We start from the raw sequence: 26,204 nt of genomic DNA, 5'->3' as shown, positions 1-26,204 counted from the left end.
GCCCACACTCCCTGGTAAATTGCGTCATTTTTCCTCTTTGCCTTAACTACACAGATCCATTTTGAAAATGGATCAAACAGGGGGTTTGTGGCAACTAAGTTTAAAGTAGTTTATGTTGAAGAGATGAAAGTAAAATGATATGATCTAAAGCACTGGACTTCCAATATATGGATTCAAGTCCTGGTTCACAGAACATAAGGCAAGTCCTGTCATCTTCCTGAACCTCAGTTTCCTCATGTGTGGTTTGAGAAGATTGGAATGATTAATCTCCAAGAGCCCTGACAGTCCTAGCTCCAATGATTTCCCTTTATATATCAAAGATGTTTTTTTTTAATTTCATAATATTTTACAAGTTGTTTATAGGTTATTTCAACTTAACAACATATAAAACTAAATTATATTATAAGAATGGGAGTTAGCAGATGATTTCTAGCAAATGTAACAGGTTTTAAATGTGCTGCTTTGATGTAAAGTGTCTCTCTTTAGTTAATAAACTGATTGGTACATTTGTTTATTTCTTTCCAGATGTTTTATTCACTGTGCCAGACACATTACCTACTAATGTAAAGCTACAAGCAGTGAAGGCTTGAGTATCTAGGGAAGGGAAGATGTACATTGCACAGCAGACTGGATCCTTTGTTTAACTTTAAAAATGCCACAGTGCTATGCCTCTTCCATTAAAGACAAGTCATTAGCTGATACATACATGTTCAACTTTTTTTTCTAAAATATTTTACAGCTCAATTTACAATTTAGTTATCTGAGTAACTGTTGAGTAAATGAATGAGATATACGAAATTTCTGATAGTTTCCTATATCTAGCTACTGAAATTTTTCATAACCTAACTCAAATATAATTTTCTTCCCAATGCCTTCTCTGACCCTTCCTTGAGACTTAGATAACCCCTAGGGCTTCCTATATGCACTTTAAAATATTGTATTTTCTACTTTCACATAGAAAATATACATAGGTACATGGATCAAGTTGCAACAAAACTCCTAGTTGGTGAGTTTGTGTGAGTTTGGTTTTATTTTGTTTTATTTTCCTTACATATAAGAAGAGGGGAATGGTTTCAGGGGAAAACAACAAAAATAACATGTTATATTTCACCTCCTTTATGTCCCAAATCTAGTTTTCCTGGCCATTTACAATTTTCTAGGGCTTAAATATTAGCTTTTAGATGTAGGCTAAGTGAAGAGCCATGCCTAGGGTTGTGTGTGTTGGTGTGTGTGTGTGTGTGTGTGTGTGTGTGTGTGTGTGTGTGAGAGAGAGAGAGAGAGAGAGAGAGAGAGAGAGAGAGAGAGAGAGAGATACAGAAAGACAAGTAGCGAGAGAGAGAAAGAGAGAGAGAGAGAGAGAGAGAGAGAGAGTTATATAGAGTGATTGAACTCTACCTCGAATAATTTTTGTTTAGGGGCAAGAGTGACATTTAAGGAGCAAGAGGATGATAGGTGACTGAGGAGAGCAGCACACCCTACGGTGATGCCTGATACCTGAGGGTGGTGCTCATAGTGAAGGATCTCACCTAAATAATGGCTGCTGGGAGTGGAGAGAGGAAGTATGCCCTGAAATGGTAATGTATATATTTTCTAAATTTTGGCACTCAAGAGCAAAATCTCTGTTATCCAAACCTAACTACTGTTCTGGCTACATTTATGGCTTATATTCATGGAAGAAGAAAAGAATAGAATGTGATATGTTGAGAAAGAAAAGACAAATTATTTGTCATCATATATTTATTCAGAAACAGCCTAGGAATCAGTTCACTTCTAAAAACCCTCAACAACTAAAATGAAAAAAAAATACCCATAAGATTCAATGTGGCATTCGTTCCACAGTGGTATTAGGCAAATCATATCTCTTCCTGTTGTCTAGTGTTGTCAGTAAATCTGGTAGAATTGGTTAGAAATGTTGACTACTTGGAGAGCCACGAGAACTGAAAAGGCCACACCATTTAAGTGGTCATTTCTGAGGTCATACTGGGTGGGAAGCTGCTCATCTTCCCCCTCCCCATCTCTGTAGTTTATTTTTTCTCAAGAAGGAGCTAGTGGCTTAGAAACCATTTCAATCCTCCCTCCCCCTGCTTTCCTCCCCTCCTTGATACAATCACCGGAGAAACTGTGTGCATCACTATTTCCGTTTTATTAGCTTCATTTTGTAGGCTGTGGATTTCTGGTTCAACCTCTTTTATTGAAACCAGCAGCCTTATCATTTCATTTCATTCAAGAATACAGAGCCCATCATTTCCCAAAGTTGGCAGTTTTTCTGCTTCAGAGATTCTGTAATTTAGTTGGCCACTCTAATAGGGTTATATTTTATATATGCTGAATATACCCTTTGTGCATGTGCTACTCCTTTGAGAACTCACAGACAAAAATAAAGTAGTTTATTGCATAAGAAATGGTGATCCCATTGACCATTAACCTCAATAACTTTCATCGGCTATAGAGAAGCTTATAAAACACTTTGCAGTCAGGTTAAAAATGGTACAAGATGTTTGTTCAGGCTGAGGCACTAGCATATAAAAGAAAGCCTTCTCATCATGGTTCTGGTAAGCAATCCTAATATTTCAAGACCAGATATATATTCTTTTTTTTCCCTGTGTTAGTAACATAGGAAATACACAAACCTTGATGGAAACACCATGGACTCATGAGCACATTCATGTCTTTATGTGTGCGACAGAGAACCAGTTGAGGTACTATATGATATATGGTCTGTCTAAAAAGATTTTTCATATGTAGAAATATGATAGTGGATCATTTGTTTATACTAGAGATCCAATTAACTGGAGCATATAACCTAAACAGTTATGTTTTTGCCTTTGATAATTTTTAATGTGATTGTGCTTCAAACCATTTAGGGATATACATTTTTTCATATAAGTATAAAATGACAGTTATCTTAAATTAAATGTATTATTTATATTTATTATGCATAGACTAATAAAATATTTAAAACTGTAATATTCTACATCCATTAAAGTACCAAAATTAGGATTTACAAGAAATGTGAGAAATTGTATTTTAATTACATTTACAAGGTTTATGCTAATTGAAAATATCAATAATTTCATCAAATTTTCTTTTTTTCCCTAAAGTCAGAGCTGGAATCTTGTGGTTATATCCTTAACAATCAGTGAGTGGGTGTGTGTGTGTGTTCCTGCAATTTGAAAGAAGATCAAAAAGACTGAAAAATAAGTAAATAAAATAGTTGGACATGATTATTTTCAAGGTACCATCTAGGTATGGTACCATGATGACAGCTGGGTGGTATGGTGGATAGAGTGTTGGTGTGCATTCATAAAAACTCATCTTCCTGAGTTTAAATCTGGCCTCTTACTAGCTGTATGACACTGGACAAGTCACTTAACCCTGTTTGCCTCAGTTCCTCATCTATAAAATGAACTGGAGAAGGAAATGACAAACCAATCCAGTATCTTTGTCTTTAAAATCCTAAATGGGATCACAAAGAACTGGACACTACTGAAATGACCAAAGAACAGTATGGTCCTATGAATGCCTCAATATAGTACACACATTAACAGATGTTTGTAAGCATATGTATACTTGTGTATATTTGTGTATATCTTTCCTCAAAGTCACAAATACCAGGGTAAATTCCACCTATGATATATATTTATTCTGTGATGCTTTTATGGTCCCATGTAATTCTTTAAGATGCTAAATTTCAGAGAACTTAGATTTCCATTGACAAGAGTTTTTTCATTGCAAATTCCTTCCACCAATGAATTCACAAAGTCATAAGTCCTCTCTAGATAGACAGACCTTATACAGCTTCCTCACTGGGAATCCCTTAACAGCCACGAAATCAGTTTTAGGTTCTGTCAAGTTGTAGGTTTGAGAACAACAAAGACCTGGGTTCAAACCTGGCATAATGGCTATTAGACCTAGGAAAGATAATCACATTTTCAATACTCTAAGCAATTCTTTTGGATTATAAGTACCATAGAGAGGTGCAAAGGGGATTTCTTCATCTATGGTTCCCTATATCAGTAAAATCTCAGACTCTATCCCCATACCTGTATAACTCACCAATATCTAACTATAGCTATACATACATATGTATGCAATAATGCATATACACAAAGCACATCTCTACATACACATTTCTATTTGTATTATGTACATGTGAACATGTCTGTGTACATTACACATATCCATATGCACACACATGCATATGTTTGTATATTAGATATAATGTGTTTGAACACATAGTTTAGTGTTTCACTCTAAGGCACAGATCAGGGCAATATTACATAAATTGAAATATCCATACAAACATACATTCCTTCTCTTCAATTTGATCCAAATTTGGATAATATTGAAATTTCCTCCTCCTAGGCACCCTCAGCTCTCTTGGTTTTCTTTATTGCTTCTCCCTACTGGTTCTCTTCCTCCAAGTCTAACTCTTCTTTTCTTGTCTCACTACATATCACCTGCTCTCATTTAGCATGTATATTCCCAAGGACTCAGTGCTGGGGCTCAGTCTCTTCTATATACATTTCCTTTGGTGATATCATTAGCTCTTATGAATTAAAATATCATCTCATTCGGATGATTCCCAAATCCATATATTCAGCCCTAACCTCTACACTTGATTCTAATAACTGATTGACAACCAACTTCTATATAACTCCTTGTTATCTCTTAGACATCTCAAAAGCAATATGCCCACCAGAGAACTAATTATCTCACCCCTTAAACCTAGCTATGCTTCCATTTTCTCTATTTATTTTGATGTCACCATGATCCTCACAGTCACTCAAGCTCTCAGTATCTGAGAAATCCCCAACCCTTAATGCTCTCTCACCTCCAATATTCATCCATTTACCACATTTTGTCAGTCCTGCCTATATAACATTTCATACATCCTCCACTTTCTTACCCTTTACATAGTTACCGCCTTAGTTCAGCTCCTCATCACATCTCACCCATTACAATGCAATGACCTCCTGATTGCTCCCCCCCCACTTCTTCCAGGTTCTTTCCTCACTAATCTACTCTACTTAAAACTACTAAAATATTCTTCCTAAACAATAAAATTGACCAAATCACCTCCCAGATGAAAAACTTTCATTGTAGTATTTCCATTGTCTATGGTGTAAAATACCAACTCCTTAGTATCTACTTAAAATGTTCCACAGGTTATTTTCTACCTACCTTTCCAGTCTTCTAATCATATCGTCTATGAACTCTATTTTCCAGACTACCTGGGCTACTAATTATTCTCTGAAATTGAAAACTCATCTCCTACTATCTTTATCTGAGTAAATCACACACATGCTCAGAATAAACTCTTTCCTCATCTCTGTGTAAATGACCTCTCAGAATTCCTCTCAAGCCCCTATCAAGACTCTGCTCAGATGTTAACTCCTCTTTAATCTTTTCATTATTCTCTTAACTCCCTAGTTTTTAATGTTCTGTCTCTCCTCTATTTTCCTTATATTTTCCTAAGGATCATGGATTTACATTTGGAAAAAAAAAATAAGGTTGCAAAAAATTGAAGGTTTGATAGTAAAATGTTTGTCTTAAGATCACCTGGGCAATAAGTGGTAGTAGCAGGATTTCAACCCAGATTCATGGACTCCAGTTCCAAAACATGATTTATTGTATCTTGTTGTCTCTCTATGTGATATAAAACTTGTAACATGACCTCCAGGAAGGCAGTTTACATGTTTATCTTTTGTTAAGACAAATGCCTTAAATGAAGTGGTCACTTGAAAGTTACTAAAGTTCATTCAATTGGAACAGGTTTGTCTCTCTTTGATTATTTATCGCAAGGAGAATGTGTGAAGCGGGGGGAGGTTCAGTGTCTCACAAGACTACCTGGTCTATTGCTCTATTATTCTGAACATTCTCACTGTGCTCAGGTGGAATTTAGTTCTTTGTCAGTTCCACTATTTACAGAAACTCAGAGATTCATTAGTTCACAGATCTAGAACTTGAAGGAGTTTCAGAGGCCATACAGCCCAACTCCCTCACCTTACAGATAATAAAATGTCAAAGACAAGATTTGAATCCAAATACTCCATAGATGGTTCATTTTCCACTTTATCACACTGGTTCACGCAGAAACCTTTATAGCATGAATTTTTAAGTCAGGTGATGGCATGGTGAACAAAACATCAAGCAACAAGCATTTATTGAATGTTCACAACTTGCCCAACTGAGCCAGGTGGCAAGGATACAAAAATTGGAAATGAAACAAAACCTACTCTTAAGAGAAGACAGATATATGTATAAGTACAGACAGCGTATGTATATACCTATGTGTCCATACATATCATGTGCATATATTATAAATAATTCAGATATATATTACAAAATAAATGCAATGTAGTTAGGGAGGGAGGATACTAGCAATTTGAGGGAGGGGCAGTCAGTAAAAGTTTCATATTAAAATACAGAGTTTTTGTTTTGTTTTTTGCTTTTTGGAGGGGCGATTGGGGTTAAGTGACTTGCCCAAAGTTACACAGCTAGTAAGTGTTAAGTATCTGAGGATGGATTTGAACTCAGGTCCTCCTGACTCCTGTGCCAGTGTTCTATTCACTGCGCCACCTAGCTGCCCTAAAATACACTGTTTTGAAGAAAGTAAGACTGTGAGTCTGTGATGAGGAAGGAGAACATTTCAGGAATGAGAGCCGACCAGTTATGTAGTTAGTATCAGACATTTTCCACAGACCTTGGGGTACAAGCCATCTACAATGGCTTCCCTTTTGCTTCTCCAGGCTTATAACAGTAGAAACGGGGGTGTGGGAAAACTGAGATACATTATTTAAGAGGAGTAGTATGGACTTAATGCAAAGATACAAGGAGTTAATGGGAAGGTCATAATTTACTAAAAATGTGTCAAACTTGAGCTGGGGAAACAGGTGTACATAGAGGCGGGATTATTATCTACCCACACTCCACGCACATCTATCCAGGCACATGTTTGGGCCTCTTCAATAAGAGGTCGATTTGTGAGGGAGGAGGTAATTTGCAAGAGTTTTAAGAACAAATCAGATTATAGCAGGTATCTAAGTAGAAGATATGTAATTTCATTTAAATGTCTTAGAGCAATCTGTTACTCCAAAGAAATGACCCATGAGAGATGTGTCCTTGAGTTTATAAATTAACCATTAATTTGGCTTCTTTTCTCAGAGACAAATACACACACACACACACACACACGAATGAAAACATCCAAATGGAGGTTATCAGTTGAATGATTTTTTAATTGGCTGATGATTTCTCAAACTACCAGTCAGTTCTAATCAAATGTGAGTGAACTTATCATCAGATTAACTGGATATTTTGACTAAATTGACTTAACACACCAAATCAGCTATATATGATTCTATCAGCAATGTAAACTTGAATATATACATTAATTTTAATCTGATTATCTTTTTTTAAATGAACTATCCTGACAAAATCCTGATTTTATAAAGACATGTAAAATATAGACACGTATTTATATATGTGGATAGATAAATGGAAAGTAGTATACTTCTAATATTCTTAAACCAAAAATTCATTTAAATAATTCTTCATAATGAAAATGCAATTCCTATTTTCAGTAACATGTCTTTCCAATTTTTAGGCAAAATCTGTTAACTTTTGTGTAATAAATATCTCTTTTCCTCCCATATTTTCCTCATGGGTTAATTTCCATCATGTTTCATCAGAAGGAGAACTAATGAATATTTTAATTGGTAAAAGAAATCTAATATTGGCTGCTTTAGTATGTTAATTAAAAGAGGTATTACAGTTAAGTGAGGATATCAGACTAGAGAAGCTAGCCTTTACTGGGCATCTGTGTTCCCTCTTTCTTGTTTTAATGTAAAATCATGTAGTTACAAGACAGAATATAACTAAGATAAATTCTTCGTTTCATCTAAAAACAGTTCTCTTGCCCAACACAAAGAATTACTTTAGTAATGAGACATTATTTTCATGAGAGTTTGCAAAATTACGATATTCCATTGTAATTTATTATAATCAAACTGAACAACTCATTTATAAGAACCATATTATTGTAAATTTCTATTTCCCTTTGTTCTAGTAGAATGTTTTTTTAAAAAATCACTTAGGTCAGCATGAGGTTGGGATATAGTTGCTTTATAATAAATAAATAACAGATTCTAGATTAATACTAAATGCAATGCCTTAAGCTGAATAAAATATAACCATTTTAATCTATTTTTCAGAGAACATCAGCGTCGATGAAAGTGCTCTTGTGTAATTATATACATGGTAAATTACCTTGGAGCTATTAATGTGATCTTTAGGCACCGTTATGTGAATGTGACAATAGAGATGCATCGTACATTGGCTTTTGTATATCTCTTGCCTCTAAACTCAACCAGAGTGAGTCATTGCAATAATAAATCCTCAAAGGATGACTCCTTCAACTAGGATATATTTTTCTCTGAAATTTAGAAATTGAAGCATTCTTGGTAAATGGACATAAAATGGCCCAAGCTGAGATCTAATTTGAATTCAGCTAACAGAAATGATGCTCTGTACTATTATTCAGATTAATACATTTCAAAATTTCATATGTGTGCACACACAAAAGTATGCTTACAAAGTATGAAGTGTTTAAATGAAAAAATGGAAAATCAGTTGAAAAGCTGCATGTGTATATATGCGTGTGCATATGCATAAAAGAATGGATTGAAAATACATTTTTTATGAGAAAAATATGGGAAATCACTTCTAAAACTATAATGTATAGACAGCAAGTTTGCAGGATCATGTTATGATCCTAAAGGTGATGGTGACAGAATTGACAAAATGTGCCCCATGAAACGCTCATTTTCATAAATGATGTTTGCCTGTTCCAATATTACACCATAATCACAGTTGTGAAATCATATGAAATCCATTTTGCTGTTGCTGAATCATTTCAGTCATGTCTAACTCTCTGTGAACCAATTTGGGGTTTTCTTGATAAAGATACTAAAGCTGGGTGTTTCCTTCTCCAGTTCATTTTACAGATGAGGCACTGAGGCAAACAGGGTTAAATGACTTGCTTAGGCTCACACAGCTTGTACATGTTGGGAGTCAAATTCGAACTCAGGTCCTCCTGACTGCAGAGTCTTCATTCTATCCACTGTACCACCTAGCTGACCTTATGTAGTCCCTGTATGAAAATATAAAAAAACAAAACAAAATAATTCCATTCTTTAATAAAGTGGCATAATGTAGAATGTAGAAAAATACTCTTATACAGGAGGGAATTAAGTGCCAAAAGCATTTATAAAGTGTCTACTATGTACACTAGATGTATACTACTGGAGATAATGAGAAGACTAAAATGAAGACAGAGGCCTCACTATGTTGAGAATGTGATATGGAATTAGACATGTATACAAATAGCTGAGGAGCTGGAGATTGTATAAAATAAAAAAGGAGTGTTTCAACAAATTGCCATGGAAATTTGAGGATGGAGAAATATATAGCTAGATAGATATACATAGATATATTTTTTTACCCCCATGAAGAATACTGACAAAATTCCTACAGTATGGGCCACCTGAGTTCATAACAGCAAAAATAATTTCAAAAGTTTGAGATATTGGAGAGGTGGAGCCAAGTTGGGAGATAAAAGTCAGGAACTCACCTGAATTCTCCCCTAAACCTCTTAAAACACCTTTAAATAATGACCCAAAACAAATTCTAAAGAGTCATAATCCATAAAAGGGGGGTGGGTAAAAACAATTGCCTAGCACAAAACAACTCAGAAGGTCAAAAGGAAAGGTCTGTTGTACCAGGATGGGAGGAGAGCACAGTCCAGTACAGGCCACACCAGTGCAGACTAGGCCACAGCAAAACAGAGCAGGTCTTGGTAGTGAATGAATCAGTGGCAGCAGAGACTGTTTCTGGACTTCTCAGCCTACAGATGGGAAGGGATTCAGACAATAGGTCAGAAGGACCAGGAGACCCTTTGCTGGCACCAGGAGGACTCTGTTACGTTGCCCACAGTTGGATCTTGATGGTAGTACTGGGTCTCTGTCCAAATTATAGGAGGGGGACTAACACACCAGAGCTTTCGATGGCTTGGTAATGGGCACCCTCGTCATGGCTCCTGGTGGAAAGAGAGACTGTGGTCACTCACAGACCAGAGAGCATGTGAGAAGTGTAACGAACATACCACTCCTGAGATCATACAACACTGGAAGAACCAAAAACTCAGAGGTTCCCAGAAATAACTCTAGAAACAACTTCACAAAAAACTTGAAGCTTGGGAGGGTGCCCCCTCCACTCCAGAATCAGAACCCCACTCTAGTATAGAATTAAAAGTCAAAAAACAGAATGGAAAATGAGAAAACAACAGAAAAAGATCTTGATTATAGAGGGCAGTCTGGGGAAAATGGTAATCAGTATGCTTACCATCTTGGGGTGGGGGGTACAGGAGAGATGGGGAGACAATCTGGAACTCAAAATCTTGTGGAAATGAATTTTGAAAACTAAAAAATAAATAAATTCTGGGGAAAAAAGATCCTGACTATGGTGACAGTGAAGATCAAAATGAAAACTCAGAAGAAGATAACAAAGTCTAAAACCTCAAAGAAAAATAGGAATAGGCCCCAGACCATGGAAGAGCTCAAAAATAATTTTAAAAGTCAAGAAAAATTGGGATGAAAAATAAGAGTGATGCAAGAAAGTTATGAAACAAAAGAGTCAATAGATAGGTAAAGGAAGCACAAAATATACTGAAGAAAACAATGTCTTAAAAAACAGAAAAGGGGCAGCTAGGTGGCACAGTGAATAGAGCACCGGCCCTGGAGTCAGGAGTACCTGAGTTCAAACCCGGTCTCAGACACTTGACACAATTACTAGCCATGTGACTTTGGGCAGGTCACTTAAGCCCAATTCCCCTCAAAAAAAAAAAAAAAACAGAAAAGACCAAATGGTAAAATAGGTACAAAAAATCCAAGGAAAAGAAGAATGCCTTGAAGAGCAGAAATGGCCACATGGAAAGAAACAAAGTATACAAAAATTACTGAAGAAAAGAACTCCCTAACAAGTATGGCCAAATGGAAAATGGAGTATAAAAACTCACTGAAGAAAATAATTCCTTAAAAACTATAAGTGAGAAAGTGGAAGCCAGTGACTTTATAAGCCATCGAGAAAGAATCAAACAAAATCAAAGGACTGAATAAATATAAGAAAATATTAAATATCTCATTGGGAAAACAACTAACATAGAAAATAGATGCAGGAGAGACAATTTTAAAGTTACTGGACTACCTGAAAGCCATGATCAAGAAAAGAACATTAACTTCATCTTTCAAGAAATATTCAATGAAAACTTCCTTGAATTCTAGAACAAGAGGATAAAATAGAAATGGAAAGAATACATCGGTCACCTCCGGTAAAGAGATCTCAAAATAAAAATTCCCAGGATTATAATTTCCAGAGCTCCCAGGTAAAGGAAAAACATTTCAAGCAGCCAAAAATAAATAATCCAAATATCATGGAGTCACATTCAGGATAATACAAAATTTAGCCGTTTCTATGTTAAAGCATCTGAGGGGTGGGATATAATATTCTGGAGGGCAAGAGAGATATGATTACAACCAAGAATCACCTACCCCACAAAACTGAGAATAATTCTTCAGGGGAAAAATAAGGATATTCAATAAAATTGAGGACTTTCAAACATTCTTGATGAAAAGACCAGAGCTGAATTAAAAAAATTGACTTTTAAATACAATACTCAAGGAAGCATAAAAAGGTAAAGAGGAAAATGAAATCATTGGGAATTCAATAAGATTAAACTGTTTGCAATCATAAATGGGAAAATGATGCTTGTAACTCCTAAAACACTTTCTAATTATTAGGGCAGTTAGAAGGAATATACATAGAGGGACAGGGTATGAGTTGAATATGATGGGACAACTGTCTAAAAAAATAAATGTAACGGATGAGAAAGAAGAATGCACTGGGAGAAAGGGAAAGAGAGATAGCTTGGGGTAAACTATCATACATAAGAAAGGCATGAAAAAGATTTTATACTGGAAGGGAAAATTGGGTAGATGGAGGGTAGCATGTAAACCTTGCTCTAATCAGAATTGATCCAAAGAGGGAATAACATACATACATACATACTTGGGGATAGAAATCTATCAGTATACAGAAAGGCAGGAGGGGAAAGATGGCTGATAAAACAGAGGATATATTAGAGGAAGTAATTGTCAGAAGCAAAACACTTTTGAGAATGGACAGGGTAAAGGAAAAGAGACAGTAGGTTAAACAGGTAAAAAAAGACATGGAGGGAAATTGATAATCATAACAAAAAAAATACAGCGTTTCTCTGATAAAGACCTCATTTTTCAAATATATAGAGAACTTTCAAATTTATAAAAATTAACTGATTCCTTATTTGATAAACTGACAGTTAAAGGATATGAACAGGAAGTTTTCAAATGAAGTAATCAAAGCTATCAATAGTCATATAAAAAATGTTCTAAATCACTATTGATTAGAGAAATGCAAATTAAAAGAACACTGAGCTACCACCCCACACCTATCAGATTGTCTAACATGACAGAAAAGGAAAATAACAAATGTTGGAAGGAATGTGGGAGAATTAAGACCCAAAAGCTCTGTTGGTTAAGTTATATAATGAGTCAACCTTTCTATAGAACAATTTGGAACTATGCCCAAAGGACTACGTTTAGGCCAAAATTAGCACAAGCTGCAGGAGATCAAAACATACTTTGTTGTACCTCAGCCTCAGAGGATACATTGAGTGCATAATCATCTGTGAACAAAAGACATGCGCCAACTCTCCCTCCACTTTAGTCTTGGTTTGTAGCCTTTTCAAGTTAAATAATTTAGTCGGTGCAGCAGCTGACCTTGATGCTGTGTTTATCCTCACTGCAGGTGACTGACAGCACTGTTTAAAACACCATGCTATAAAGCATGGGAGCAAGCTATGGGGAAAGTACAAAAGCATCGTCCATTGTCCAGAACCAAGGCAAGCATGCAATCATGAAACAGATGTACAATACTGATGAACTTCTCTGGACAGCCGCATTTTGACATAATTTTCCATAAGCCCTCTTGAGCGACAGTACCAAGGCCTTGGTCAGATTAATGAATGTTGGGTACAGATCTCTGTTCTGGTCTTGGCATTTCTCCTGGAGTTGCTGAGCAGCAAACATCCTATCAACCTTCCCTTGGCCCTTTCTGAAACCACACTGGCTCTCAGGTAGATGGCCATCTTCCAGGTTAGCCTATCAAGGGGGAGTCTATTAAAGAGAGTCTGGAAAGAATCTTGCGAGCAATGACTAGCAGAGGGACCCCAGTGATTGTCACAGGACAATCTGTTTCCTTTAGATTTATAGAGATAGACAATAAAGATATCCCTGAACTCCTGGGGGATACCCTCCTCTTTCCATATAACCCAGAAAATTTCAGTCAGCTTTGTATGAGCAATGGAATAGAATCAGCACCAGGTGCTTTGCCATAAGAGAAGAGCCTAGTGGCATTTAAAATCTCTTCTTCAGTTGGAAATTTAGCTAGAGAGAAACTGACTTCAACCTGAGCTAAATGGTCAATGACTTGAGTTTTCATAGACTGGTGATGGATTCAGTCAAAGTTAGCAAGAAAAAATTTTTGTATGTGTTGTAACATCTGTCATAAGATCTCTAATAAACCCATGCATTTCACATCTTTGATGCTCTCATGGAACCTTACTGACTCTTGTTTAGCATATGACATTATAAAAGCACAGATCTAATTCTAGAAGAGACTTCAGAGACCATTTATTTTAACTCTCTCATATTAAATATGAAGAAATTGAAGCCCTGGGTGGATGCGGCATTCCTTTGATAAGAGTTAATACTCATCAATAGCAGAAGTTAAACTCAGATACACTGACTCTGGAGTCAGTTCTCTTTTCACTTTATTACACTATTTTGTTTCCAAATCTGTAGAAGATTAGAAGTGACAAACTCAAAAGGTAAGATACTTGGATAGGCAGTAAGCATGACAGAAAAATGACAGCTATTTCTAGAGGGAAGAGAAAGGGAAAAAAAAGATCCAGATGTGTAAGTAAATTGCCTTACAGGTCTGACCTACAAAGAGTTATTCTGGATAAAGTAGGTGGTGAGATGAACAGCATATCATTTAATGTTTTTTTTTAAAAATGCTAGTGCAGTCATGATGTCAAGCAAAACAACTTATCTCCACAAAAGCCTATTTACCTTACTTGGTTCTTTTCCATTTTCTTCATTTGTGATTCTGATTATATTTAATTGTCACTGCAAATAATTTGCTTCAATTATTTCTTACTGCATCACCCCAAAGTGGAGAACACACACACACACACACACACACACACACACACACACACACACGAACACAACATCCAGAAAGAAATTAGTTAAATTTCTTTTACAACAATCTCTCGACAAGTTATAAGATTACAGAGATACCTTAAAGGTCAATCTAATCCAAATTGTTTATTTTAGAGGTGAGGAAACTAAAAACCAGAGAAACCAACAATAATATGCAGTATGGGGGACATCCAAGATTTGCTGCTAGTTCTTCTGAATCTAAGATTATTTCCACTACTTCATGACACTGAATTAATAATGTTCGGTCATAAACAAGGTTAAAATATGCTCAAGATCACTGTAAAGAAAGCATGGAAATGTTTAATACATTTCTGAAAGATTTTCCTTTTATAAACTGCTCAAATGACTATGTTCAAATTAGAAGCTTGACCCCACCAACATTCATTTATACAGAACCCTTCATTTCCAAAAGAGAACAAATAAATAATTCATTACTGTAGTATTTCTTCAAATTTGATCAATATTCTCAAATGAAATCAATTTATTATTCATCTTGAAAGTGTCATGAATTCAATGAGAATCAAAATAAGAGCTCTGATTTCCAGAATTAGTAAGAAACAAAATCTCCTCTTCAGTTCAAACATGTATTTAAAAAAAATTATTTTGAACACACAGACAAGTCCTTCCTTACTCAAATTACTCTTTTGTGAATGTACATTCAAAAGGCGAGAATAATGGCTTTGTTCTCTTTAAATGATTTGAAGTTAACTATAGAAGTTACTCGAGCTCACTAGTAGTAGATAATCCACAAGAAGTCTCCGCCAAGCATTACTAGCAGCCCTTTGCAATTCTCCTAGATAAAAAGGTCATTATCATTAGCATTATTGAATTTTATCATCTTAAAAACTGTCCTCCAGGGTGCTGCACTAGTTGACTTTTCTAATTCTGTGAAACCATTTTACATACTATTTATAATATTAATAAGCAGTATAGCCAAACTTCAGCTACACCACTCTCAATATCTAAAATAAGGTCATATTAAACTGGAGGTTTCTAAATACATTTGAAATCATGTGTTAATGTAATAACCCAAACTACCCTATATTCTTCAAGGTTATTTTCTTCCAAGTTCCTTTCTAATCTGTACTGGTTTTTATATAAAGCAATATAAAGAGAAAATACCCAACAGTTCATCAATCACATGATTTTATTTGGACATAATCATTGCTATTTATTCAATTGATCCTTTTTCCTCCTGGCTGTAATTTTGGTTGACCTAAACATGTAGCACATTTACTCATTTCCACTAACACTGAAATTTCTCACCTAATTTTAAAATTAGATGAACCTTTGAAAATATTGCTAGTAGGCAGACTTTGTCAATGAATCCTAATAACTCATTGTAACAAGAGAAAAGGTGAAAATTTGGAAAGCATTTGAAAAACTGATAATATTCAATTAAAAAAAATATCCTAAGGGTTCAATTTGGAAGAGAAGAAATATTTCTCACTTTCACCCCATGAATGACTGATGCAAAGACGAAAAGCGTCGATAAAACATTTTTAAAAATACTTTATGTATAGAAATATACTATATTTTATAGTATATTAGTTTATTTATAGAAATATATCTTGCTAGGTCCACAGGAAACATAATTTGATCTGCCAAAACCACATGTATATAATATAGTTTCTCTGTCTCTCCATTTTCATCTCTGTTTCTCTGTCTCTGTCTGTCTCTTTTTCTTTTTTTTTTTTAGTTTATTTATTTTTAGTTCTCACCACTCACTTCCATAAGTGTTCAATTTTTTTTCCCCATTCCCTTCTTCTTCCCTCCCTAAGACAGCCTGCAATCTGATGCAGGCTCTACATACACATTTTCATGTTTGTTATGTTCTACAGAAGAATCATAACAAATGGGAGAAACCATGAGAAAAAAAAAAAAACAAAAAAGAAAATAAGTCTGCTTTGCTCCACATGCAGACTCCATATTTCTTTCTCTGGATGTGAATGGCATTTTCCATCATGGGTCCTTTGGAACTGTTTTAGGTCCTTGAATTTCTGAGAAGAGCTTAGTCTATCCAGATGAGTCATGGCACACTGTGGCTGTACGCTGTTCTCCTGGTTCAGCTCATGTCACTCGGCATCAGTTCATACAAATCAGGTTTTTTCTGTCCGCCTGTTCATCGCTTCTTATAGCAAAAGAGTGTTCCATTACATTCATATATCACAATTTGTTCAGTCATTCCCCAATGGACGGGCATCCCATCAATTCTGCGTTCTTGGTCACCACAAGGAGAGCTGCTATACATATTTTTGTACATCTGAGTTCTTTTCCCATTTTTACGATCTTGTTGGGATGCAGCCTTAGTGTTATTTCTTTATGTCTTTCTACGGCCGTTACTGTCTCTCTGTGCCTTTTCTGTCTGTCTCTATCTCTCCATCTCTGTCTCTAAATCTCTCTGTCATCTCTCTGTTTTTCTGTCTATTTCTCTGTCTCTCTGCCTCTGTCTCTCTCACTGTCTCTCTGTCCCTTTTCTGCCTGTCTCTAAATCTGTCATCTCTCTGTTTTTCTGTCTATTTTTCTGTCTCTCTGCCTCTGTCTCTATGTCTCTGTCTCTCTCACTGTCTCTCTCTGTTTCTCTGTCTCTCTCCAAATACAAACATATGTAAAGTGGGTGATAGGTTTCAGCATTAACTAATGGCATCAGGCAACTGACACTTGAAATGGCTTCTTATTAAGGACATATATACAACTACTGACTCACAGTTGCGCCCTTAGTCAAAGGGAAGTGATTGTACATGAATTGGTGTTGCCACAGGGGTGAGCCAATGACACAAGAGAAGTTGCTTATTCAGTAGGCCTAAAAGGAATAAGTTGCCACTCTCAACTTTTCCATGAGGAATGTAATTTCTGACTGAAATAAACCTTCTACCATGATTACTACAACATAGGTTTGGTGTACTAATGTCTATAGACATCTATATTTCAGAGACATAAAGGATATTTAGTACTTGTAATGGTCTTTGGAATTCTTTATTCTAAAATAGAATATAACTTCAGGATAAATTAAACTTAATCTTACCTTGGGTAGTAAGGTTTCTCAAAAGTTCTATATAGTGTCAGCATGTTGTGCTATAAACTTGAATGAAAACCATGAGGTTAATTTCAAAATATTATTTCCTCTCCTGGCAATGCCATACAGTAGGAACTTTCAATGAAATTCATACATTGAATGAAAAAAACAAAATTGGCTTTTTGATAAGCATATCTCAACTGTATAGTGTCACATTAGAGAACAAGATATCATTAACTGCTAACCAATTTAGAAATAAAAATGGTGACAATGAATTTGAACATGATAGTAGCATCTGGCCTACCTCACTTCAAATGGAAATACCTATTTAAGACAGGAGAGCTTTTAGAAGAACCACTGAGTTTGGCTATCATCTGAGAAATAAAAAAAAAAAAACTGAGTTTAGCGGGTGAGACAATAGACACTGATAAAAATGAAATTTGAAAGAAATCATTATTTGAAAAGAATGAAGGCATAAATCAATTTCTTTGACTAGTCCAACAGCTGTCCCACTTTGATAAGCCCTAAGAAAGAGAAATCACAATACAGGTCTTGCTGTTTTAGCCTTGGCAACCCAAATGGAGTAGTTTACTCTCTGCCAATAGGCACTGCTATAACCCCACTCGGTTCCTCTGCCAATATGGCTATTTGCATAGCAATACCCATAATGCTTCACACTGTGATTTTGCTTTGAAAACAGATTTAATTGAGCCTTGCTGAGCTGCATTAATGTGTCTGTTTAAATTGAGCAAACCTAATTATCTCACATGAAAGTTATGCCACCTCTGGTGCGACAAAGCTAATGCAATTAAAGTCAGCCAGATGTATTAATTGAGTATTGTAAACAGGAAGTCTAACTGGTGGAGAATAGTTCATTATCCATCAGGGACTGGACAGTTTTGTAACAAATCTATAGCAGCTGCACTTTTTTTTTAAACTGGACCTGTAATTTCATTGGTTTAAGGAACTTCCAGTAAGGAAACTCTATTAGTGCACATAAGCAATGGATCTGCAACATATGGTCCTAGTTGCCACGGACACTGTAAGATAATGTAACTTGCTTAGGGTAAGAAGTCTAATGAATAATATGGCAGGGCCTACTTTAACCAAAGTTAACCAACTCTCACCCTGACTTTGAAGCCAACTATTGATTCCAGTATAGCATTTTTAAAATTAATCTTTGTACAAAAGTCTACAGGTCTGAAAACTGTCAACTGCAATCTCTGGAGTGTTCATGAAAATGTAGAAGCATTTCCACTAAAAGTCTTCCTCTAGGACAATTAAATGAAAAAACACGTGATGATTTCATCTGTTTGATATCACAAGGAATGAACAAGTAATGAGTAGGAACTACTTTAACTACAACAAAATTTTAAAAGATGCATCTATATTCTGAATATTTCATTTCCTGAATTATTAAATGGATATGGATAGTATAAATATTTAATTAAAAACATAAACCAATGAATTCCACAACCAGTTCTCTCATCTACTTATTTTCACTATCATTCTACTCTCATTCCTCTATGTTTCGATGAAGAAATGACAGAAAACCAGCATCTGAGAAGAACTTGACTACTTCTGTGGATAAGTGATCTGAGTGGGGTGAGAACTTTCTATCAATGCAAACTGCATCCTAACTATGATATGTAACCATCATATATCATATTTGACCACTCCTTCCAAAAAATCCACTTCCAGGGTTTCACACTGTATGTTAAGCAGCTTCGTCTCTTAATATCACACAATTTCCAATGAATAAGAAAAACCTACCATAAATTATTCTTCACTCGACTCTCACCAAAATACTGTGTAATTCCTGTCACACATCTCACTAATAACAGTCTTTAAATTACTTCTATGTAATTCCTGATTAGTAATGCATGTGCACATATTTACTTATATTAATTATCTTCAATTCTCCTGAAATGGTAGAATTCCATAATTCTTACTCATACAATATTAATGGAATCATCTTACTGTCCAATATGATGATCCTTTAGGTATGGAAATATTTGCGACTTTAATATAAAATTTCCCAAAGACAACCTAACAGTCTTGTTCAATATGGGGTATGTAATATTGTCATGATCAAGATATATTTATTGAAAAATTAGGTCTATCGATTGTTCATCCAACGGAAGAATGGCATCTATTCAATATAAATTTTATCATCCACTCAATTTTGCCACTGTGGATAATGAAACCAAACTGTTTTGAGTGATTATGAAGCCCACACACCACAGTTTGATCATAACAACAGAAATTTATCCACAATCATGAGAAGTTTCAGGCCTCAAAATCTAAACATATGAGAGATGTGTCAAGTGCCTTAGCAGACAATGCAGATGACCTTTAATAGTGATTCACCCTTCCTGTCCAGAGAAGTATACAGCAGATCAACAGGGTATAACAGCACATTCTCTATACACATGTGCCTTTGAATGTATATGATATTCCTTTGATTTGGATATCCCATCAGAGACCCTCCTTGATAGTGTCAAAAGTCTTGGGAGGGGTGGGGGGGGGAGAAGCACAAGGGACAGCCAAGATGGAAGAGAGAAACCAAGAAATTGCCTGAGCTCTTCCCAGTTTCCATCAGAAACAATGCTAAATCAAGCCTCTAAACAGATTTTAGAGCAAGAGAACCCACAAAAAGATGGAGTGAAATAATTCTGCAGCTTAAGATAACTTAAAAGGACTTCAGGAAAGATCTGTCTCACTTAGTAAAAGGGGAGTGCAGCTCTTCACAAGCAGTGTCTGGGCAAGACAGTGGGGACGCCACAGCACAGATCGGCCACCAAGGCCTGGAGGCCCAGGCTCAGCAGGCTAGTGGCAGAGCAGGCCAGCTGTGAAGCATCTGACACCAGCACAGAAGGCAAATTGCCAGATCCTTAACTTAGGCAAAAGAGGCACGACTAGGCCTGGCCCCCACAGTGCTGTGGGAAAGCCACCAGCACCTGACATCCAGGTCAGTGACCAGGACCCTGGCACCCAAAACAAGAAGCCTGGGGCAGAACCCCCTGTATGCCAGAAGCACAGCTTAATCTGAACAAAAAAAAAAAAACAAAACAAAACAGAAAGAGCCCTGAGCATTAAAAGCTACTGTGGCTACAGGGAAAAGCAAAACACAAACTGCCTACCTGTGAAGCCTGAAAGGGAAATATGAACTGGTCTAAAGCCCAAGTCTTCTTAGAAGAGCTTGAAAGGGATTTTAAATATCAAGTAAGAGAGGTAGAAGAAAAAGTGGGAAAAGACATGAGAAGCTATGCAGGAGAATACGAAAAAAAAAAGTCAGCAGCTTGGAAAAGGAAGCACACACAAAAAAAATGACTGAAGAAAACAACTCCTTAAAAAATTGAACTGGCCAATTGAGGAAAAAATTCCCTGAAGAAAAAAATTCCCTTAAAGTTAGAATTGGCCAAATTGAAAAGAAGGTACAAAAGGTAACTGGAGAAAATAATTCCTTAAAAATTAGAAATGATTCTATGAAATACCAAAAGTCAATCAAAGAAAATCAAAAGAATGAAAAAAAAGTAAGAACATGTAAAATGTCTCAATGGAAAAACAATTGACCTGGAAAATGGATTCATAAGACATCATTTAAGAATTATTGGACTATCTGAGAGAGAGAGAGAGAGAGAGAGAGAGAGAGAGAGAGGCTATACCCATCTTTCAAGAAATTATCAAAGAAAACTGCCTGATGTCCTAGAATCAGAGAGCAAAATACTATCAAAAGAATCTACCAATCACCTCCTGTAAGAGATTCCAAAATGAAAATGCAAAGGAATATTGTAGCTAAATTCCAGAATTATCTGGTCAAGGAGAAAACACTACAAGCAGCCAGAAAGAAACAATTCAGATATCAAGGCACCACAGTCACGATTACATAGAATTTAGCAGCTTCTTAAAGGATAGGAGGGAATATGATATTCTGGAAGGCAAAAGAGCTTGGATTACAACCAAGAATCAACTATCCAACAAAACTGAGCCTCAACTTTCAGGGGAAAAGATGGGTATTCAAGGAAATAGTGGACTTTCCAAGTTTCTTGAAGAAAATAGCAGGGCTTAACAGCAAATCTGATCTTTAGATACAAAACTCAAGAGAAGTACAAAAAGGTAAAAAGGAAAGGGAAATTATAAGACCCTAAATACAGTTAAACTGTTTATATTTCTACACGGGAAGAAGGTATTTGTAACTCAAAAGAATGTTCTCATTATTAGGACAGTTAGAAAGAATGTGTATATGTGTGTGCACATGTATATATGTACAAGCATGTATATATATATATATATATGTGCACACATATGTATACATATATACGCACATATAAAATAGAGAGAGAGAAGGCATGTGCATAAATTGACTTTGATGTGATGAAAAATATTAAGAAGCAAAAAAAGAAGAAAGGTGGAGGCAGAATAGGAGAAATTACATCACATGAAGAGGGACAAAAGAATTATTACAGTAGCAGGAAAGAAGGGAGGGGGTGAGCATTGTTTGGACCTTATTCAAAAAGGATTCGGATCAAAGAGGGAATAATATACACTTGGTTGAGTACAAAAATTTATCTTACTCTATAGGGAAGAAAGAGTGGAAAGGGAGGAAAAGGGCAAAAGGAGGGGTGATAAGGAATGCAGAAGGGAGGGCAGAAGAAGAAAGGGAAAGGGAAAATAAAAGGGGAGCTTTTAGAAGAGAAGACAAATTGAAAGGGGTGATGGTCAAAAACAAAACACTACTGAGTAGAGTCAGGGTAAAAAGAGGGAGAAATGTACAAACAGGGGAAAATAGGGTGTAGGAAATGCAGGTTAGTAATCATAACTGTGAAATGTAAATGGAATGAACTCTCCCATAAAATGGAAGTCAATAGCAGAGTGGATTAAAAATCAGGATCCTACAATATGTTGTTTACAAGAAACATATTTAAAGCATAAAGATATGCAAAGAATACAGGTTAAAAAGGCTGAAGGAGAATATTTTATACTTCAGCTGAAGTAAAAATATAGAGGAGGGCAATTCTGATCTCACACAAAGCAAAAGCAAGAATAGATCTAATTAAAGGAGATAAGGAAGGAAACTACATCTTGCTAAAAGGTACCATTGACAATGAGATAATATGAATGCTAAACATATATGCATCTAGTGATAAAGCATCCAGATTCTTAGTTAAGAAGTTAAGGGAGTTACAGGAAGAAATAGATGGCAGAACTATACTAGTGGGGGGCCTCAAACTCCCCCTCCCAGAACTAGTTATATTTAAGAGAATATTACAAAATTACAAAATATTACAAAAAATATACAAAAAGTTATATTTAAGAGAATGTTACAAAATTACAAATTACAAGATTACAAAATACTACAAAAAATATACAAAAAGTTATATTTAAGAGAATATTACAAAAGTTTGATATGATCGACCTCTAAAGAAAATGGAATGGGGACAGAAAGAAATATGCCTTGTCTCAGTGGGACACAACCTACGGAAAAACCGACCATGCACTGGGGCGTATGAACCCCACCATGAAAGGCAGGGCGACACAAACATTAAACGCATCCTTTCCAGGTGATGATGCAATCATGGCATGTAATGAAGGGCCCTGTTACTAAACATCAAGTGGAAATTACACAATCGAATCCTAATGAATGAGGGCGCGGGATGGGGGGCCCCACCCCCCCCCCTGCTTTTCTCTTACCTCCTACTCTGTCTTCCCAGCCCCAGAGCCCACGGGGAGTCCGCAGGCATGGGGTCCCCGGCCTTGCGGGGCCCTGGGGATCTTCCAGGGAGTCAGCAGGGAGTCCCTAAAGGCCGCAGCTCTAAGAAGCACTTCCTGTGCGCTGCCATCTTCCGGCGGAAGTGACGTAGCCACGGAGGGGAGCCGCGGAGCCCTGGGTTCTCGCCCAGCCTGGGGGTCTTCCAGGCCTGACGGGGCGCGGGGCAGCAGGAGAGTCACCAGCGGGGACCACAGAAGGCTTTGCTGTGGCCCGGGCTGTGTTTTGGCGAAGCGATGTTGGTGAACAGCCGAGGGTCCGAGAAGGGCCGGGCCCGGTGTGAGGCCCGCGGGTCGAAGGTCAGGGACGAGGGCTGAAGGCGGAGCCAGGCCGTGCCCACTCTGGGTCTGTTCGTCTGCCAGGAAGACTGACCGAGGGAAACCAGGACATAGTGAGGCCGTTCAGCTGCGCTTGGAGAACGGCAGGCACTTGTTAGAGGGGCCGAATAAAATTGAGAGCCAGCACTGACCTGGAGCTACCTGCGTTCCAGGGCCTGTTAAGTACTTAGGGCCACGCCTCATCTGGCCCTCACAACAACCCGGGGAAGCAGGTGCTCTCATTGCCCCCATTTTATAGATGTGGAATCTAGGTTGAAGTGACTTGTCCAGGGTCACACAGCTAGCGAGTGCCTGAACTTGGATTTGACCTTGGGCCTTCCAGATTCCACATCCAGAACTCTATCCACTGCTTAGAGAAACCCTGAAAGCTTCTCCTCCCAGATTGATTCTATTGTGAAAGCAACTAGCCTGTCTTTTCCTTTAATTCTTACCTAATTTTTAATTATTTTTAGTGATTTAATTACTTTTAACTTAGTTTTTAATTACATTTAATAACAAATGAGGCTTGCCTCAGGCAAACTGAGACCCGGGAAGGACCTTAGCTTATAAAGTCCAAGGCCTCCCACTGCATTAGGAGCCAGCTGTCCTGACCAGTGACTTTCCAAGTGAATCTGGAGGAGAGAGGGAGGCTGATGACTTTGCACGGGTCACCCTTCTCATGTCATTGTGCCTCTAACAGAAGGAGGCTGCACCACCCACCTGCCCCTCCTTTCTCCCTTAATATTGAAAGAACTGACAAATATGATCGCTGAGTTATGAACTGTGATATTTGCTAAATGATGAAATGAATAACAGATAAACAACAGGAGAAATAGAAATGTCCAAATTTTCAAAAAAAAGAATAGAACAGAATCAGGAAATTGCAGGTGCACAGTTGTTCAGTCCTATTCAATTCTTCCTGATCGGTTTGGGGTTTTATTGGCAAAGATGCTAGAATTCTTTGCCATTTCCTTCTCTGGTTCATTTTAGAGGTAGGGGAACTGAGGATTAAACAGGATTAAATGACTTGGTCTGGATCACAAAGCTATTAAGTGTTTAAGGTCTAATTTGAACTCAGTCCTGCTGACTCCACCCTATCAACTGTGCCATCTAACTCCTCTCATAGGCTCCATGAGTGCTTTTATTTGAGAAAAATTCTAGGCTGTATTTTCAAATGTTGATATTTTTGTTTTTACATTGCCTTCCTCTGCCCAAACTTATTTTCCCCCTTCCCTATACAAAGAATCATCTATTACGGCAAGGAATAAAAAGAGAAAGTTTAATAAATATAATTTACACTTTTATTTATTCAGACAGTATAAGTCTTATTTCACAAATGTGGCAGAAAAGGAAAATGATAAATGTTGGAGAAGAGGTAGGAAAATAAGGGCACTAATGCATTATTGGTTAGTAGTTAACTGATCCAACCTTCAGGGAGTGTAATTTGAAACTATGCTGAAAGGGCATCTCCTTTGTGTATGCCCTTTGATCCAGCCAGCAATACTACTGCTGGTAACTCAAAGACATTAAAGAAAAGAAAGATAGAAGAACAAAAACTTTATTGCAGCTCTTTTTGTGATGGCAAAGAATTTCAAATTGAAAAGATGTCCAATAATTGGATAGTAACTAAACTACTTGTGATATAAGATTATGATGGAATTCTCTTATACTATAAGAAATAATGAGGACGATTACAGAAACAGATTTACAGGAACTGATTGAAAGTGAAGTGAGATGAAACAAAGGGAACATTGTAAACAGTAACAATCAACTGTGAATTTCTTAGCTATTGTGAGCAATACAGTAATCCAAGACAATTCCTAAGGAATATCTATACCCACAGAAAGAACTGACGGACTCTAAATGCCGATAAAATCATACTTTTAAATTTTTCCGTATTATTCAAGGCTTTTTTGTTTCTATTTTCTTTTACAGCATAGCTAGCATAGATATATTCTGCATGAGATGACAAAGATATAATCTTCAAACTGCTTGCCTTGTTAAGGAAGGAATTTGGAGCTCAAAATTAAAAAGAAAAGAAACAAATATTAAAAATTGTTTTATCTTCAATTGAGAAATTAAAAAAAAAAGAATGTGTCTGTCAAACAACAAATCATAGAAATGATCAATAATTTCATCGGAGAGAATTACAATAATGAGACAACATACCAAAACTTACAGGCTACACCCACAGCAGTTCTTAGGGGTAGTTTTATATCCCTGGATGCTTACATGAATAAAATAGAGAAATAGGAGATCAATTAACTGGGACATGAAAATTAAAAGTTAGAGAAAGAACAAATTAAAATCCCCAATTAAATACCTAATTAGAAATTCTGAAAATTCAAAGGAGAGATTAATAAAATTGAAAGTAAGAAAGCTATTTAATAAATGAAACTAGGAGCTGGTTTTATGGAAAAAAACAATAAAATAGATAAACCTCTAGTTAATTGATTAAAAAATATGAAAGAAGAAAGCCAAATTAACTATCAAAAATAAAAGGGATTTATTATCAGTGAAGTGGAAATTAAAGCAATAATTAGGAACTATTTTGTCCAACTGTATGCCAATAAATCTGACAATGTAAGTGAAATGTATGAATCTTAACAAAAATAAAAATTGTCCAGATTAATAGAAAAGGAAATAAAATAGATAACCCCATTTCAGAAAAAGAAATTGAAAAATCCATCAATGGACTACCTAAGAAAAAAATCTCCAGG

The 26,204-nt window shown here is 36.4% G+C and overlaps 1 long non-coding RNA gene and 1 pseudogene across 1 annotated transcript; both read right to left on the bottom strand.

Moving 5' to 3' along the window:
- Positions 1-7,188: 7,188 nt before the first annotated feature.
- On the bottom strand, positions 7,189-23,229 carry LOC138156724 (uncharacterized). Its single transcript, XR_011167210.1, has 3 exons — positions 23,092-23,229; positions 9,783-10,099; positions 7,189-9,154 (listed from the first exon to the last, which is right to left on the bottom strand). It is a non-coding gene; the product is annotated as an uncharacterized lncRNA (long non-coding RNA).
- Positions 23,230-23,345: 116 nt separating this feature from the next.
- The window catches only part of LOC138156694 (protein PAT1 homolog 1 pseudogene), a 195,872-nt pseudogene continuing 193,013 nt past the window's right edge, over positions 23,346-26,204 (bottom strand).

This window comes from Petaurus breviceps, unplaced genomic scaffold (genome assembly GCF_028583685.1).
Source record: "Petaurus breviceps papuanus isolate PSGF00001 unplaced genomic scaffold, PetGlider_PUasm1.0 156, whole genome shotgun sequence".
NCBI classification, from domain to species: domain Eukaryota; kingdom Metazoa; phylum Chordata; class Mammalia; order Diprotodontia; family Petauridae; genus Petaurus; species Petaurus breviceps.
Note: the sequence above shows the minus strand (reverse complement) of the source record. Positions and strands in the feature narration are given on the sequence as shown.